This window comes from Dermochelys coriacea, chromosome 3, assembly GCF_009764565.3.
Source record: "Dermochelys coriacea isolate rDerCor1 chromosome 3, rDerCor1.pri.v4, whole genome shotgun sequence".
Lineage (NCBI taxonomy): Eukaryota > Metazoa > Chordata > Testudines > Dermochelyidae > Dermochelys > Dermochelys coriacea.
The window spans coordinates 188,401,291-188,419,122 of NC_050070.1; positions in this window are offsets into that span (position 1 = coordinate 188,401,291).

Genomic DNA, 17,832 nt, shown 5'->3' on the forward strand with positions numbered 1-17,832 from the left:
AAATACATCTGGAACTTAAGCTATTGCTAGATTTAAAAAGAGCAAATATAATAATTAAGCATTATCACAGGGTCCGCACACGCTTCCACCTTCTCATGCCTATGCCCTGTGTTGGCCGGCCAAATAAAGAGTCCCAATGCCTTCTTTGGTGCTTCATCCTTGTGTCTTTATTTACAGTGTAACCATGTAGTCCCTTTTATTCCCCCAACAGCTATCCCCATTCAGACCCTTCCCAGGGTCTTCTAGCCCATAAGGCTCCTTGCCTTTGATGAGGAGACAGAGCTGTAATCCTCCTATCCCCTCCCAGGCTAGCCTCCTGACTGAGCTTTCTCCAGGGCTTTTATAGCCCTTCCCTTCCTCAGCCCAGCTGTTGCTGCTCAGCTCACTTCATTGCTGTGAGCCGGCCCTCGTTAGGGCCTGCAGCTGGGCTCTCTGCTGGCTGCCTGGGCTCCTGTACCTGGCTTCCCTACCAGGAAGCAGGGGTTAGCCAGCATTTTGGCAGGGCATTCAAGGGGTTTTACCCCTGCCTTTCCACAAGCATAAAGAATGGTTTTCTTGAGGTCCAGCTTGAAGGTTACAAGCAAAACAAAAGCACCTGGGGTTAGCACAGAGGAGTCCATAGGCCTTACAGAAATAAAAGAAATAAACTCAACGGCATCTTCTTAGACATTTCCTGATCTACTTACATATCTGGGGTTTCAAATAAGAAGTTTCTAGGTATGATTTGATGATTTTTCATACCTGGTGCAAGCTTTTTACAGCATTGCTGCTCTGTGTCTCCTGTCTGGAGAGCAACAACAGACAGACAAAAGGAAAGTTTTTTCCCAATTTTAAAAAGTTCTAGCCCTCCCATTGGCTCTTATGGTCAGGTGCCCACTCTCTTCCTTTTACTATGGACTTTTTTTAACCCTTTACAGATAAAGCAAGTAGAGAACAGCTACTAACAGGGATTTTGTAGCTAACTGGGTGGCTGGGTATCCATAAAAGGAAGCCCCCCCTTATTTATCACACCCCATGTATGGTCTCATAAGCCACGGCACTATGGGGTAGGCAAGGTCCCCCCAGGATCACAATGGACATTTCAATTTCCCCTATGTTGATCTTCTGGTCCGGGAAGAAAATTCCTGCTTGCAGCTTCCTGAACAGGCCAATGTTCCAAAAGATGCACCTTTCCAGACCAGCCTGTGTTAATGTCTGTGAAACGCCCATAGTGATCCACAAACTCCTGGAGAACCATTGAGAAATATCCCTTGAGATTAATGTACTAGGTGGCTAGGTGATCTGGTGCCAGAATTGGAATATCCATGCCATCTATCACCCCTCCACAGTTAGGGAAGCCCATTTGTGCAAAGTCATCCACAATGTCATGTACGTTGCCTAGGGTCACGGTCTTTCAGAGCAGGATGCAATTAATGGCCCTGCACACGTCCATCAACATGAGTCCAGTGGTCCAAACTGGTTAGCAACTGATCAGTAGCAGACTGGAATTGCCAGCTTCTACTAGTGCAATTGCCACATGCTTCTCCAACAGCAGGGCAGCTGTCATTCTCATGTCCTTGTGCCACAGGGCTGGGATGAGCTCATCACACAGTAGCTTTCTTCATCTGAAAGTTCTGCAGCCACTGCTTGTCATCCCAGATGTGCATGATGATGTGATCCCAACACTCAGGACTTCTTTCCCAAGCCCAGAAGTGGTGTTCCACTGTGGTCAGCACCTCCGTGAATAATGTCACAACCTCAGGGTTCCCCAAGGGAAGGCAGATCAGCACTGCATGTTGCTAACACTATTGCAACCATTGCAAAGCATTTTGGGGAGGATCAAAGGTGTGAGTGGGGAGTGGAACATTCTTTTGCAGGCTGCAAAAGGCCAAAGGGGGAAGGATAAAGAGACCAGAGAAAGGGTTAACTCAATACTGCAGCTAGCAAGCTCAATCCAACAATAAGACGCTGGCCCCAGTCCAAGGTCACGGCGCTAGACAAAAAATTATCTCACCCAGCCACAGCCAGCCATGAGAAAACTAGGGCTGCAGAGATGGAAAACACGGGCGAGACGACAAGGCGGGGAGCACAGCTTTGCATCCCTGGAGCCATTCTGTTTTGGGAAAGCGAAGAAGACCACAGAAAGCCTGTTTGGACTGGCACAAAGAGCACCAGGAACAGAGGAACACCCCCAAAGGAGCCCAGGACTTTGCTTGGTCAGAACAAGCAGCATACTGGTCAACAGTTCGGGATCCATTCCTGCAGACTGAAGAGGCAGAGCGCGCAGTACACAAACCATTGAAAGATGGTGCCAAATGCACACAGAAGCACAGGGCTTGCTTGGATGCGAAGCAATGCATCACATGGCATTGGGACAGGACCCAGGATGCCCCATGACCCCTTCCACCTTCCGACAACTCTTAGCGGAAGAAGAGGAAGAGATGCTCTGTGGGATAGCTCCCCAGAGTGCACTGCTCTGAATACTGCTGCAAGTGCCGCAAGGGTGAACACACTATTGCACAGGCAGCTGACAGTGCGAACACACAACAGTGGTTTCCGTTCAGCACTCAATGTGCGGCGCCATAACTCATGGCGCTGTAACTCTGCCAGTGTAGACATACCCCCTGTTACGTCACAGCTCTTCAGGGTTTAGTTCTATAGTATGGGGCCCAAGCCGCGGTCCTGCTGATGTTTCCCTTTGGGTTCAACTGTGGATCCTTGACAGAGGGAAAGGGAACAGAACCAGTATCTGCTGTGTTGGAGAGAGAGAACTTAAGCCCCAGGAGACTCCTGTAGTGCCAGAAGAAGGTCAGAGAGATGTCTAGAACTGTTTCCATAAATACTGGTCCTTTGGGTGGAACTGGAGGGCTGAAGGGTGACTGGGACAATGCCATCCATGTTCCCCAGTTGCCATGTGTGTGCAAGAGATTTCAGCCAAAAAGCCTGGAAAATTCTTATCTGCAACCCCTTGTCACACGCTTGAAGAGTGAACACAAAGGGGTTGCATTACAGCCTTAGAGCCTGCCGTGCATTGGACGGTGCTTTCCTAACCACTGAAGAATTTCTGCATACAGCCCAGGTAATTGACAATTTGCATGTGTATTTTTCTTTGGTGTTGGTAGGAGCTGTGAAATTTCACCCCTGCTGAACAGCAGAAATACAATATACTCATGCAGTAAGACCTGGTGTAAATTGTGGTGCAATGACTCATGCCTACTGGACAGTTAGATACAAAGATGAAAGCCAAATACCATCAGAAAAATTGGGTGTAAATTAATAGAGGCCTGTATTGGGTTGTTGCCAATATGAGACATTTCACTTGAAAAATAATAAATAAAAATAAGGCCAGATCCTAGGTGATGCAAATTAACTTCAACTGAGCTACTTTGATTTATATGAGCTGAGGAGCCAGCTCATAAACTTTAAATATCTATAATTATTTTATTTTGTTTTACTCCATGCTAAACAACTATACCCCCAAAATATAGCTTAATTAAAAGAAAGATGTTTATGTATTTTCTTAAGCTTAGACAAGGCCATTGAGGATGTGCAGGGAAAGTACATGGCATTTAAGATTTTCACGGTTGGATTCAGACGTGCCCTTGTGGTTTGGGTGTTCTCATTAAAACTCAGCATTACAAACACAGGCTATTGTCATCTTCTTTAACTATAGAGGATTTAGATTTTAATTGTCTTCTTCCCTCTTGAACTCATCCTACGATATCTGCTTCAGTGAATAGAGGACAATGTTGCATTTAAATGTATATGTGGATTTTATTTTCTCTCATCCAGTGCTGAAAATTGATTGCTCAAAGAGGCGTTGTTTGCTAATAGATTTTTTCTTTCAGAATGTCTCTTACATAAAAAATATTGAAAACATGTAATTTACTGAAGAGGGGAGGCAGTGTGATCTAGTGGAGTCAGGAGACCTGGGTTCTATTCCTGGTTCTGTCTTGTTTTGTGATCTTGGACAAGTCACTTCATCTCTCTGTGCCTCTGTTTCCTCTCCCAGTCTTTGCCTATCTGGGCCCGACTCCTACAAAGTCTTATGCACACCCTTAACTTCATGCATTGTGAGTAGTCCCAGTGACTTAAAGCTAACCTAAAGTCCAGTATGCATGTAACTCTTTACAGGACAAAGACCTTACAGTACCTGCCCCAGAGCACTTGCAGTGTATCGCACCATGTGTTTTCATGGTCCATAACATTTTGGGGCCCAAATCCAAAACCTAATGAAGTCCGTTGAAAGACACCATTTGATTTCAATGGGTTTTGGATTAAGTCCTAAATGTATAAACAACAATCAATCAATGAATCAATAAATGCAAATATTTTTCTTCTGAGATATTTCTAGTCATTCTTCAAAAATTATATTTAAAACACAACATATTGTTTGCAGCAGTCACTCATTTTATTTTCTGTGAGGAATCAGATTTCCTTTTTTTTTTAATTATTCATCTATCTGATTAGGTTAATGATTTCTGGGAAATAGTGTATATTAGTTGTCTATGGGTGAATCTCTGAAGGTACAGATTTCAAAGTAGCAGCCGTGTTAGTCTGTATTCGCAAAAAGAAAAGGAGTACTTGTGGCACCTTAGAGACTAACAAATTTATTAGAGCATATGCTTTCGTGAGCTACAGCTCGCTTCATCGGATGCATTTGGTGGAAAAAAAAAATTTTTTTTCCACCAAATGCATCCGATGAAGCGAGCTGTAGCTCACGAAAGCTTATGCTCTAATAAATTTGAAGGTACAGAGATTCAGTTAAGATAATCATCTCAGAATTTGGATGCCTATACCAAAGCTCCCTCCAAATGTTCAGATTCCCATTAATTCAATGCTGCCCAGTCTCTCACCACATTTCTCATGGGCTCATTATTGATATTGAAAGTCTCTCTGGGAGGCTCCTCCATCCATCACCACTGAGGAAAAGGCTCTGCAACCTTCCTATCCCAGATGTGAAGGCTACAGCCCTGGAGAGATGTTGTGGGACTAACCTCCTAACAGCAGCAGATGTATATAAGGACCATCTGTACACTGGCTGAAGAGAGGAAGCAGGCCCAGTAAGGAGTTCTTGAACGTCGTGGTTGATATCAGTACCATTATGTTCTCCATCAGGATTTCTATTGTCTGAGGCCTTCTTATTAGTCGTATCCTGGAGTAAATGTTGAAACCACATAACATGCAAATGTAAAGCTTCCAGAAGGGGAGAGGAGATAAAATAAATGGAACCTAACAAGGGTTCACTGAAGGTTCCACTACGTGCTTCCAACTCCAGCTCCATAGCAACTCTTCAGCCATAGCTCTACTGGGTTAGGCCCCCCTGAGAATTTGAAAGCAGGGCCAGGAGAGATGAAGCCAGGGAATGTACTCCACACAATGCTTGCCTCTACACCCACAAACTTCCAGAGCTGTGGATGAAGTTAGCTAATGGGAAAACAACATCATTTGGGAGCCATGCAGCTGTTGCACATGTCTTGCCAGCAAGTTAAAGAAGTATGGGCAGGATGAATGGACTATAAGGTGGATTGAAAGCGTTCTAAATCATCTGGCTCCACGGGTAGTGATCAATGGCTCCATGTCTAGCTGGCAGACGGTATCAAGCAGAGTGCCCCAAGGGTCAATCCTGGGGCCAGTTTTGTTCAATATCTTCATTAATGATCTGAAGGAATGTATGGATTGCACCCTCAGCAAGTTTGCAGATGACACTAAACTGGGAGGAGTGGTAGATACACTGGAGGGTAGGGATAGGATACAGAGGGATCTAGACAAATTAGAGGATTGGGCCAAAAGAAATCTGATGAGGTCCAACAAGGACAAGTGCAGAGTCCTGCATGTAGGACGGAAGAATCCCATGCATTGCTATAGACTAGGGACCAAGTTGCTAGACAGCAGTTCTGCAGAAAAGGAGCTAGCGGTTACAGTGGATGAGAAGCTGGATATGAGTCAACAGTGTGCCCTTGTTGCCAACAAGGCTAACAGCATTTTGGGCTGTATAAGTAGGAGCATTGCCAGCAGATCAAGAAACGTGATCATTCCCCTCTCTTCAGCATTGGTGAGGCCTCATCCGGAGTACTGTGTCCAGTTTTGGGCCCCACACTACAAGAAGGATGTGGACAAATTGGAAAGAGTTCAGCGAAGGGCAACAAAAATTATTGGGGGCTGGAGCACATGATTTATGAGGAGAGGCTGAGGGAACTGGGATTATTTAGTTTTCAGAAGAGAAGAATGAGGGGGGATCTGATAGCTGCTTTCAACTACCTGAAAGGGGGTTCCAAAGAGGATGGATCTAGACTGTTCTCAGTGGTACCAGATGTCAGAACAAGGAGTAATGGTCTCAAGTTTCAGTGGGGGAGATTTAGGTTGGATATTAGGCAAAACATTTTCACTAGGAGGGTGCTGAAGCACTGGAATGGGTTACCTAGGGAGGTGATGGGATCTCCTTCCTTAGAGGTTTTTAAGGTCAGGCTTGACAAAGCCTTGGCTGGAATGATTTAGTTGGGGATTGGTCCTGCTTTGAGCAGGCGGTTGGACTAGATGACCTCCTGAGGTCCCTTCCAACCCTGATATTCTATGAGTCTGTGAGTCTATGATTCTTCATCCAGAGATGGGATTCAATATGCATTGGACTGGAGACCACTCCCACCTCCACTCTTACATGACATTGAAGAACATGGAGAACAAATGCTAAGTCATACTTCAGCCCTCCATTCCATATAATGTGCCTATTTTTATTGTTTTAAAGTACAAGATACCCCTCTGGCCCCTCTCCTTCCACCTTGGGAGTCCATTACGTCTTCAGTCTTCTCCGAAATGGAGACAAAGGAACAAATTGCACCTAAGGAACTCAAGTGGTAGAGGCCTGCTCTTCTGGAGTAGGGCAAGCTGAATTTTACCAGCGCTGTCACTGTGAAATTCAGCAGTCATGATGTGCAGCATGGTGGCAACAATGAAGGCTTAGGTGGCCTGATTTTTTACCATTTCACATCAAAGAAACAGCTTTCAGAATCGTCATAGAATATAACTGTTGTGCCTTTAACCACATGACCTTACTATTCACCAATAAAGACTCAGACATGATGGGTTATTTCTCAAAAAACACGGGGATTTCTGTTCCAATAACTGGAGAGCAAAAGGCAAAACACAGACAAGATAAAGGTGAGTAATAAGCAATAGTGCCACCTAGTGGTAAAACTGTAAAAACAGCTTCAATACACTAAACATTCTCATAAAATAAACCATGCTAACTTGCAAAATCATATTGTATCTCTCTGTGCAGACCATATTCTCAAAAACGTACAAGCGAAAATGCCCTAACTAATCTACAGTATTAATATTAACTACCTCACCTCAGCAATTACTGGTTTCAGAGTAACAGCCATGTTAGCCTATATCCGCAAAAAGAAAAGGAGTACTTTTGGCAACTTAGAAACTAACAAATTTATTTGAGCATAAAAGCTTATGCTCAAATAAATTTGTTAGTCTCTAAGGTGCCACAAGTACTCCTTTTCTTTCAACAATTACTGAATGTCAAGTTCAGTCTCTACGTAAATACAGTATATAGGTTGGACTTTTCAAAAGCGGTCAGCATTGGCCTAACTCTCTTCCCACTGAAGTAAGTTACAGTCTGACCATTGACTTCAGCAGGTCAGAGTTAAGCCAACACTGAGTGCTTTAAAAAAACCCCACCTCTAGGGAGCTCTCTGGTAAGAGTCATGTGCATGAACAGTAACTCAGGATCAGATTATGCAAAATTAGCCTCAGTTAACCTAGGTTTACATTATGCATACTTTACTTTAAAGTTGAGATTTGGAAACACCAAGTTCTGCCAGGTATCAGGCTGAATGAGTCAGAATCGCATTTTGCCTGGTTATCACCTGAAACAATAAATTGAGCTAGGCTCACTCCAAACTGATTCCTGGCTCACCAAAAGTTTTATGATTGTTGGTGGTCCTTTATTTATTTAATTTCACTCAACTAATATACAACATCACATAAAACAGCAGATGCCCTGGGTTCTGGACACTCTGTCATGATTTAAAATGAAAGAACAGACAAGATCCATATCCTTCACTTCACTACTGCAAAACAAAAATAACAGCAGTCTTGCTTAAAGCTTCATGTCATCAGTCCAGCCAGTAATTCCCAGTATCTCAAACCAACCGTTACTCATCTCACTCACAAACCTCAAAGGCTTGAGATAGCAAATGCATCTTACAGAATGCCCAAATTCAGACAATTTGGACCAAGATGTTATATGTTCAAAGGGCCCATGAGAGAACACCTTGCTACCAGCCCTCTCTCTGATATCCAGCTTCAGTGCCTTCACTAAACACATCTAGGTGAATATTGCATGAGCTGAAAGGTAGGCAGATCCCAGAGTATTAGGGTTGGCCTCCAGCCTGAGTTTCAGGTTTTCAAAAAACCCAGATGAGTTCTCCTATCCGTGGGTGTTATAAACTTTGTACAGAGCTGCGCTCAGGATTTGCCCAATTACACGGTATACTGTCAGGCTGCATGCATTAGAGAGAAACATTTCATTTACCCAAAACTCAGCCCATAAATAAGTGTATGTGGCCCAGATTGGCCCTGATCTTAAACAGGAAATAGCTGCTCTAGTGCACATACTAAGCAACAACAAAGAAAGGGGAAATGGTTAAGTACTTTTGGAGTTAAAGTCTGTGCCCTGAGCAGTAAATTTTATGGCCAAAAGCGAGTCCTCTCAGGGCTCATTTATTATTGCAAAAATGATTGGAACTGGGGACCATGACACTATTACCTGTTACTGCAGATTTATTGAAAATTAGCAATTCCATTTATATATGTGAGATTTCAGGGATTATTCTGCTACAGACTAGAAAATTGATAGATTTACAACTCTGGCAAATCTAGTTGTACCAACTAATAGAGCAACTGAGAAAATTTAGAGGTTTGTACTCCTAAAGGAGTTAACCTTTGGATAAAGAAACATTTTTCAAGTAGCATGTGAGAAATTATTGGATCCATAAATTGTGACTGTCAGCATGAAAAATATCCACTTCACAGGTTTTATTTTTTGTATGAGAAAGATATAACAAGCAAAAATTAGCGCAAACGTTTTGTACTATCACTCGGCTGTGTGCTGTAATCACTTCCAAGTACTATTCATTACTTACCTGCTTTAACTGCACATTCTCTTTGTTAGCCTACTGGCACATATTGGCATCATTTGCCTGGCTGGTCATAAATATATTTTCAATCTACATACAGGTTTCAGAGTAGCAGCCGTGTTAGTCTGTATTTATTTATTTAATTTGATCATAAGCTTTCATGATGCATCCGATGAAGTGAGCTGTAGCTCACGAAAGCTTATGCTCAAATAAATTTGTTAGTCTCTAAGGTGCCACAAGTACTCCTTTTCTTTTTGCAATCTACATACAGTATTTTATAAGTTCATTATTACTGTATTGACTTGACAATACTTGAGCTAACTTTGGTTTTGATTTTTGTCTACTCACTTGACTCCTTAAATTGAATCAGACATTCAAAAGTATTAGAATAATTACAAATTTTAAAAAAAAGAAGCAGATATCCCTTATTGTGAAATAGGTTTTTGTAATTCACAAAGCACAAAAAATTGTTCTACCTGCCTCAAAAGCTTCTGATGACCCCCTAAAAAAGTATGTCTACCCTAATGCACAATTGGTTTGGGAAAGGCTCTCTCTTTCACTTCCCAAATATTTGAATTATCTGATATTGGCCACTTCAGCAAACAGGATGCTGGATGTGATGGAACTAATGGTTTGATCCTCATCTAAAATACTATTTTTATTTTGATAGGCAGAAAACTGGCCTAATATTTTTCTCAGTCCGGTCACGGTTTCTTTATGGCGGCAACCTCTTAAAAATGATTTCTATAGTCTTTGATTTCAGAGTAGCAGCCGTGTTAGTCTGTATTCGCAAAAAGAAAAGGAGTACTTGTGGCACCTTAGAGACTAACAAATTTATTTGAGCATAAGCTTTCGTGAGCTACAGCTCACTTCGAAGTGAGCTGTAGCTCACGAAAGCTTATGCTCTAATAAATTTGTTAGTCTCTAAGGTGCCACAAGTACTCCTTTTCTTTTTGCTATAGTCTTTGAGCTACCTTTGTGGGTTAATTTTCTTGCCCTAGCTCTGCTGTTCTGTATTAATACTTAGATATATAAATTAGATTAACAGAACCATAACCATGATCTTCTTTCCAAAGAAAACTTCACTTGGACCATTCACCTTTTTCACTTGGAGAACTCTGCTATCCTGTATAGCAGCTGCTCCAATCGAAGCTTGTATGTCTAACATCCATCTGCTAAAACTAATCTCTATATTGAGATGCATCTTTCCTTGAGAAAGAGTATCATAATATCAAGAATGCCTGAGGTCAGAGTGAAGGGGAGGAGTCAGTAGAAGTATTTGATCATAGCTGGAGTAAAATTTAGGGGAACTCGTGAGATGAACAATATAGTCAGGGGTCAAAATGGGCAGGGGGAGAGGGAAAAGTGGTATTTCTTCAAGCTCCTTCCACAAAATAAGTTCTACCCATGTGAGTCACCAAAATGAAATGCTGCCCACAGTAGATTATGAAGATGCTTAAAATATGAGGTGTGCTTTCTGAACCCAATAGACTCCTTGAGCTTGGCTCCTCCTCAGTGGGGCTTATGCTCATGGGCTTTGCTATGCTCCTTGATTGGAAGGGAAGTGATGGTATCTCCCAATTGCTATCTGTTTATGGCACCAAAATGAGATGCTTCTTACTATAAACTGTGCAAATATATGATCTCCACTCTTCTTTATTACACAAGGAATGAAACGGTTAATAATACTGATATTTACATTATCATTACTAGGCATCTGAGTTAACACCTCACTGAGGTGAACAGAACAGTTCACACCTCTCAGAGCTATTGTTCAGGCTCTTTGCAGAACTACCTCGATATCACTACATGTTACACTCAGTTCACATTTTTGAGGTTTTCTTCACAATCATAACAGCTAAAGACTTTAATTAAAAAAACCCAGTGGACTAAGATTCTAAATGAGGAGGGGGAAATGACTTAAGACAGTTGCTGAAACACTGTTCCAACACATACCAGTAAAATCCAAGCCCTGTATTTAACGAAGAGCAAGAAGAAGAGGAATTGGACCAATTTAGAATTTAAGAAACTACTGCATTTTAGGGCCTGATAATGTAGGTTCCTGATCACCCTCTATTCCCAGGTGCAGTCAGGTGGTGTTCAGCATCTCACACAATAAGGTCTTTACATATTAAACAATTCACTGCAAAAACATTTTTGTTTTTAATTTTTTTATAAAAGGTTGTTTTAAAATTGAACTATTTTTACAGAGTAAAAATTTAATGGAATCGTTTTTGTTAGTGAGAATGGCTTATAACTAGATGCACTTGTTATAAGTCGCAAAAAGTAATTTCTTGTTTACAAAAGCAATGCTTTCACAATACAGAACCTTTAAGGCCATGGTTCCAAATATTCTACTTTTCATGACATTGCTGGTTTTACCCATAGGACTTTCCTTCTATCCAATGTGTGTTTGCATGGATAGAACTCGGAAGAGAGCCAACTGCTGGAAGCTGAAGTCGGAAAAAAATTATTGGGAATAAGACACGGGTTTTTAACAGTGAGGGTAATTAACCACTGGACCATTTTTAACAAGGGAAATGGTAGTCTTAACATCACTTGGATTCCTTAAATCAAAACTGGATGTCTTTCTAAAAGAGAGGGGGGAGGGATAGCTCAGTGGTTTGAGCATTGGCCTGCTAAATCCAAGATTATGAGTTCAATCCTTGAGATGGCCATTTAGAGATCTGGGGCAAAAATTGGGGATTGGTCCTGTTTTGAGCAGGGGTTGGACTAGATGACCTCCTGAGGTCCCTTTCAACCCTGATACTCTATGATATGCTCTAGCTCATCCACATGTTATTCAGCTTCTGAGTGTTCACTTATATAATAGTTCCCTTCACTGCAGGAATTATTCGGTGCAATTCTGTGGCCTGTGTTATACAGGAGGTCAGACTAGATGGCCATATTGGCCCTTTGGGCCTCATAATCTACAAATTTATGAAAATGTTACAATAAGACTGAAATTTGAGTGTTTTATTTAGTTTGAAAACTTGCAAATTCAATCATTTGAATAATATTAGCAAATGAAACAAGAAAGGCATGGGTTTAGACAGGAAGGTGGGGAGGGAATCTACCCCACGCTAGCCTACTGCAGACTAACTACCTATGTGGACCTTGCTGACATGCATTAACAGTTCATTAAAGCACTCTAATCTAGTTATTTCTGAAACTGGCTAGATCAAAGTACATTAACAAACTGTTAGTGTGTCTCAGTAGGGTCTACAGGGACAGTTAGTCAGCAGCAGGCTAGTGTGGGGTAGATTCCCACCCCAGCTTGCTGCAAACTAATTGTTCATGTAAACAAGCCTCAAAATGGACTAAGATTCCATAACAGAAATATCATGCACAAACAGCGAAAGAGGAAAGGCTGATCTTGTGGTTAAAGCATTGGATTAGAACTCAGGAGCTCTGGGTGTTGTTCCCCATTATGCCACATATTCCTGTTTGATTTTGGGCAAGTCACTTAAACTCTGTGTGCCTCTCTTTCCCATCAGTAAAGTGGGAATAAAAAACACCCTTTCTTGTCTATCTAGCCCAGGGGTAGGCAACCAATGGCATGCATGCCAAAGGCGGCACGTGAGCTGATTTTCAGTGACACTCACACTGCCTGGGTCCTGGTCACTGGTCCTGGGGGCTATGCTGCCGGCCTGGGGTACCAGTCACTGGCCCCTGCCAATTGGCCCCGCTCAACCCGCTGCCGGCCCTGGGTCCTGGCCCCCAGTCCCAGGTGCTCCGCTGCTGGTCTGGGGTACCAGCCACTGGCCCCCTACCAGCCGGGGTTCCAGCCACCAGTCCCGCTCAGCCCACTGACAGCCCCTGGTCCCAGCCACCGGTCCGAGTGGCTCTGCTGCCGGCCTGGGGTCTTGGCCGCTGGCCCGGGCCTCTGCAACTGTCCACAGCCCGGGGCAGTGAGGGGGGCAGACAAGGGAAAGAGTGGGCACAGCTCAGCACCCCCACCTTAAAAATTGTTCCAGCTGTACTGGGATATTTTTAAGTCCTGATTTGCTGCTTACATCACTATCACGCCACGTGGAACAGCGCGCTGCGTTTGACGTTGAGATTAGAATGTACATGCAAGAACTGGAATCAGAATTTTCTGAGAGATTTCAAGATTTCCAGCGACTGGGACCTCTATTCTGACCTGCTGGACATCCGGGCTAGTGAAATTTAACTGTTTGAAGAAAATTGCGTTTGCAATGCTTTCAGCATTTGGATCCACATACCTGTGTGAACAGGTATTTTCACACATGAAATCTGTCCTCTGTCCCTCTCGGAGCCAGTTAACAACTGGTCACTCAGAAGCCTGTGTGCAGCTTAAAGTATCCAAATATGTGTCAGACACTGGAAAACTCAGCAAGGTAAAGCAAGGGCAAGGATCACACTAAACTGATAAGATCTGCATTTTAATTTAATTTTAAATGAAGCTTCTTAAACATTTTAAAAACCTTATTTACTTTACATACAACAATAGTTTAGTTATATATGATAGACTTATAGAAAGATATCTTCTAAAATCATTAACAGGTATTACTGGCACGCGAAATCTTAAATTAGAGTGAAATTAAGACTCGGCACACCACTTCTGAAAGGTTGCTGACCCCTGATCTAGATTATAAACTCTTCAGAGCAAGGACTAACAACTGTCTTTTATTATGGGTACACAATGGAACCCCAATCTCAGTTGAAGCCATTAGGTGCTACCATTATATTAATAATAATAATATAGTAGGACTACCCTGGAAGAAGTTTCCTTCTCTACATGTCACAGGGTGGTCTTTGGGGACAAACAGCTTAGTACTTTAACTTGGGAGAGCTGAGAATCTATGGCAAACCAAGGAATTATGGGATATTACTTTAATCTTTCCATCTCTTCTCAAATCTCCTTTCTGCTTAAGTAGGAGGTCTGTGCTCAGAAGACTGACAGAATCAGACTTGTCAGCACTCCTAAATGCAACATATGATGAGTTAAATGTACACAAACTAGTTGCTAGTTAGAACAGTACCTCATATCTCATATAGATATAAATCTTCCACTTTAATATAGGACATATAAACATGGCACCACGTGCAGAGAATTGCGATGTTGTTACTTTTGCATGAGTGCTTCAGTATTGATTATTGAATGACTGCAATGCCTAGAGATCTGATGTCTCTTTGGCAAAACTCTCATTCAAGCAATTAGAAAAGGAGTACTTGTGGCACCTTAGAGACTAACAAATTTATTTGAGCATAAGCTTTCGTGAGCTACAGCTCACTTCATCGGAAGCAGTTGGGGCTTCTTCTGAGCTCAGCTACGAAAGTCCATTGACTTCAGTATAGCTACTTCAGATTTACATTAGTATAACAGAGATCAGAATCCGGTCCATTGGTTTCACTAGGGATATTGCCTTAGTTAGGGGGAGTGCAGGATTGGGCCTTAGGTTACTTAATATCATTTTTATTATCACCTGTCTATTACAATTTTTCTCTTCATTTCAAAAACTACATTAGTGGTTTGACATTTTTAAAAGCCCTCTCAGAATTCTGTTAAGGACTTGCAAGTCTTTAAAATTTCAGATGTTAAGCTCTGAAAAGGAAAAAGGTGTTGAACTAGAGAAAGAGATTCATAATTCATTCAAACAAGTATTGACCCTTTACTAAAGGAGAATGACGACAACTGTGAATATTTTGGGCTACATCCTGCTCCCCTTGGAGTCAATGTAAATTTTGCCATTAGTGTTAGTAAGAACAAGCCCTCTATTTGTTAATCACTAAGAAAAAACACCACCTCCTGACTCTATCAATAAAGCAATAGCAAAGAAAGTACATCAGGATTATTCTGTGTTTCAGTCGCACTATTGTAGAGCTGATCCTATAATGCAAGTACAGACAATCTCTGTTTCACCAGTGTTTCACCTGTTACAAACTGAGTTTAAAGGACCCATCTTTTTATTTGTATTGTTTAATAGTAAATAAATATAAAGGGTTATCATTTCACAGCAGGGAACTCCTTCTTGGTGGAGGTGATGGGTGAGGGGAGGGTGAAGGAAAGCATCTCCCAGTGCCATCGTGCAGCCTCCAGCCCATGGTCAACATGGACAGCACCTGTGACCTCAGCTTCAAGATCCTAAGTGAGGGGGGCTGAGGCTGTCTGGTGTCAGGAGCTGGGGTTACCCACATGGTCGGAATGGTATGCAGTCAGATTGTGCTCAAGAGGGATGGGGCTTACAATTTGAAAAATAAATTAGGAAAAACCAGCCTTCTAACTCTGAATCAAAAAAGTGGGCCAGATTCTCAGCTGATATAAAGCAGCACAGCTCTGTTGAAATCTACAGCACCAATTTACACTCACTGAGGATCTAGCCCATCAAGTAATTCTCATTTTATGTGTTTCATTTGCAACTGGGACTATTCTGACCTAGTTGAATATTTGAAAGTGGAACATGGAGCTGCTCACATGTACAATATGAGCATTATCTGACTACTTGAATTTGCTACCCTTGAAGTTTAAATAAAAATCATTGCATATAGCTAGCTAAACATCATCACTTAACAACAGTGCAGTATCTGCAGTTACATGTGTTTATTACATACATGCAGGGAAACTTTGGGAATATGTTTGAAAGGCTGTGTTTCCTTTTTTGAGAGTCTAAAGACTTTCTTGTCAGAGTGTAAATCCACTTTTTGTAACATTCCTGAAGTAAGCAATGATGTGACTTACTTCGTGACTTTTATTTATTCTATTTATTTACTAATTGACATCATAAAATTCCAATAATTAACTTCTTGTGGGGAATAGTGCTACTTATTTCATAATCAATAAATTATGTGACAGGTAAGCAGCAACTTTATAAAATCTTGCTGAAAGGCTGGTGGAACATGCTGGGCTCTGCTGTTTATACAGTAGCCAACAAACCCTTTCTGTCATTCCTGTGCCCTTGGTCCATCACCAATCTAGGTTTCTGCTGAAACCTGACCCTTGTCCTTCAGTTCCATTAATCGCACTATGCCATTTACTACATTACTCAGTACAGGTTTGATCCAATGCCCATCGAATTCAATGACAAAGCCCTCATCAACTTTAATGGTTCAGGATCATGCCTGTGAATGGGTGTAGCAGAATCTGGCTCTGTCTTTTTATTAATTATTATTTTATTTAGGTAACAATAAAAAGAGTCTTAAGAGTTTGATGCCATAAAAAGATCCCATTGCCAGATACTTCCTCCTTATTCTTCCTTTGATCAATAATCATTGCATATCATCACACTGGCTTATCGTTCCAAAAACACAGGAAGCTTATGTTTTTAAGGCTGCTGTACTGTAGAGAGACCTTTTCATGAACCCAGACTTTTATAAATCTCTTGTTTAGTACTTGTGTCATAAGGATTACCCACTGTTCTCTGTGATATATAGTGATGATACTGTTTTACCTGCACCATGACGGAATTTCACCATGTTTTTCTGTCTCTTTTCTATATTCTGTTCTCTGCTTATGGATGGCACAGACTAATGTCTATGATAAGTTATGTTCTCCCTGCAGCCAGCTTTGTATGTTCTCAAGGCTTGAACATTTCATAAACAGATATATAGCTAATTTATTGCCCATTCACTTTTGGAAATATCTGTAATTTAACATTACTGTCTTTCCCTCCATCTCTTTGTCCTCTCTCCCTTCTGAATACTGTATTCTCCATTGGTAAGACAGAAGAATTTTACATGTAAATTCTTGATTCAGTTTATACCTGAACTTTATCTATATGTATGTTGATACTTACAGTGATTAAATGTCCATGAAAGCAGCTGCATTGACAGTTCTGGAAACCAAATGACTCTAGTTATCTACAGGTCCTGTATCGTAGCAACAGTCCAAAGTTCTCCACGTGCCATACCTATCTACCTCAACTCTTTCTTGAAAGGATCACACCTAAAAATGAGAGGAAAGCTCAGTTTCCATTCACATTTAATCCTTGGCGTATCAGAAAGACTGCTAACTTCTGCCAGCTGTTATGCTGGTCTTTGTGATATAAATATCTGTCCACCTGTAGGTGGACTAACACCTTATACTCTGCTGATGCACTCTTAGCCAGGTCTCTATGAAATCAGCAACTCAGCAACTTAGAGGTGAAAGGCTTCACAGATCAGATACTGACTCTTCCTATGGCTACTTTGTGCTGCATTGATGGTGGAAACCCAGACATAATGCTGGCTTAACCAGGCACAAAAGAATCTGTAGCACAGAGAAATCATTAGATAGTATAGAGTCACCATAGCTGGTCATCCAACTTAAGTTACAGCAGCCCTCAGACTGCTGTAACTTATGCCAGGGAGGGACAGATCTTGTCCCAGGCCAGCCCTGGAGCCATTGATGGAAGAGTATCCCCCTATCCCCATCATCCTTCCTGAGCTGACACAAGCGCAGCATGGCCCAGAGTCAGAACCTATATGCCTAACCCATGAGCTTTCCAGTTCCTAATAGCTATTTTACTATTATGATATAAAATATAAAGGTGGGGTTTTCAAAAAAGCTCAGCATTGATTGAGCTCTGCTCCCTTTGAACTCCATGGGAAATTAACTGAAATTCAGTAACTAGGTCCAGATAGATAGTGACCTGCATGAGTTTTTAAAGATCTTAAAGAGAGAAGGTGGCTGACATAATATCTTTTATTGGACCAACTTCCATTGGTGAGAGAGACAAGCTTTTGAGCTCTTCTTCAGAGAAGT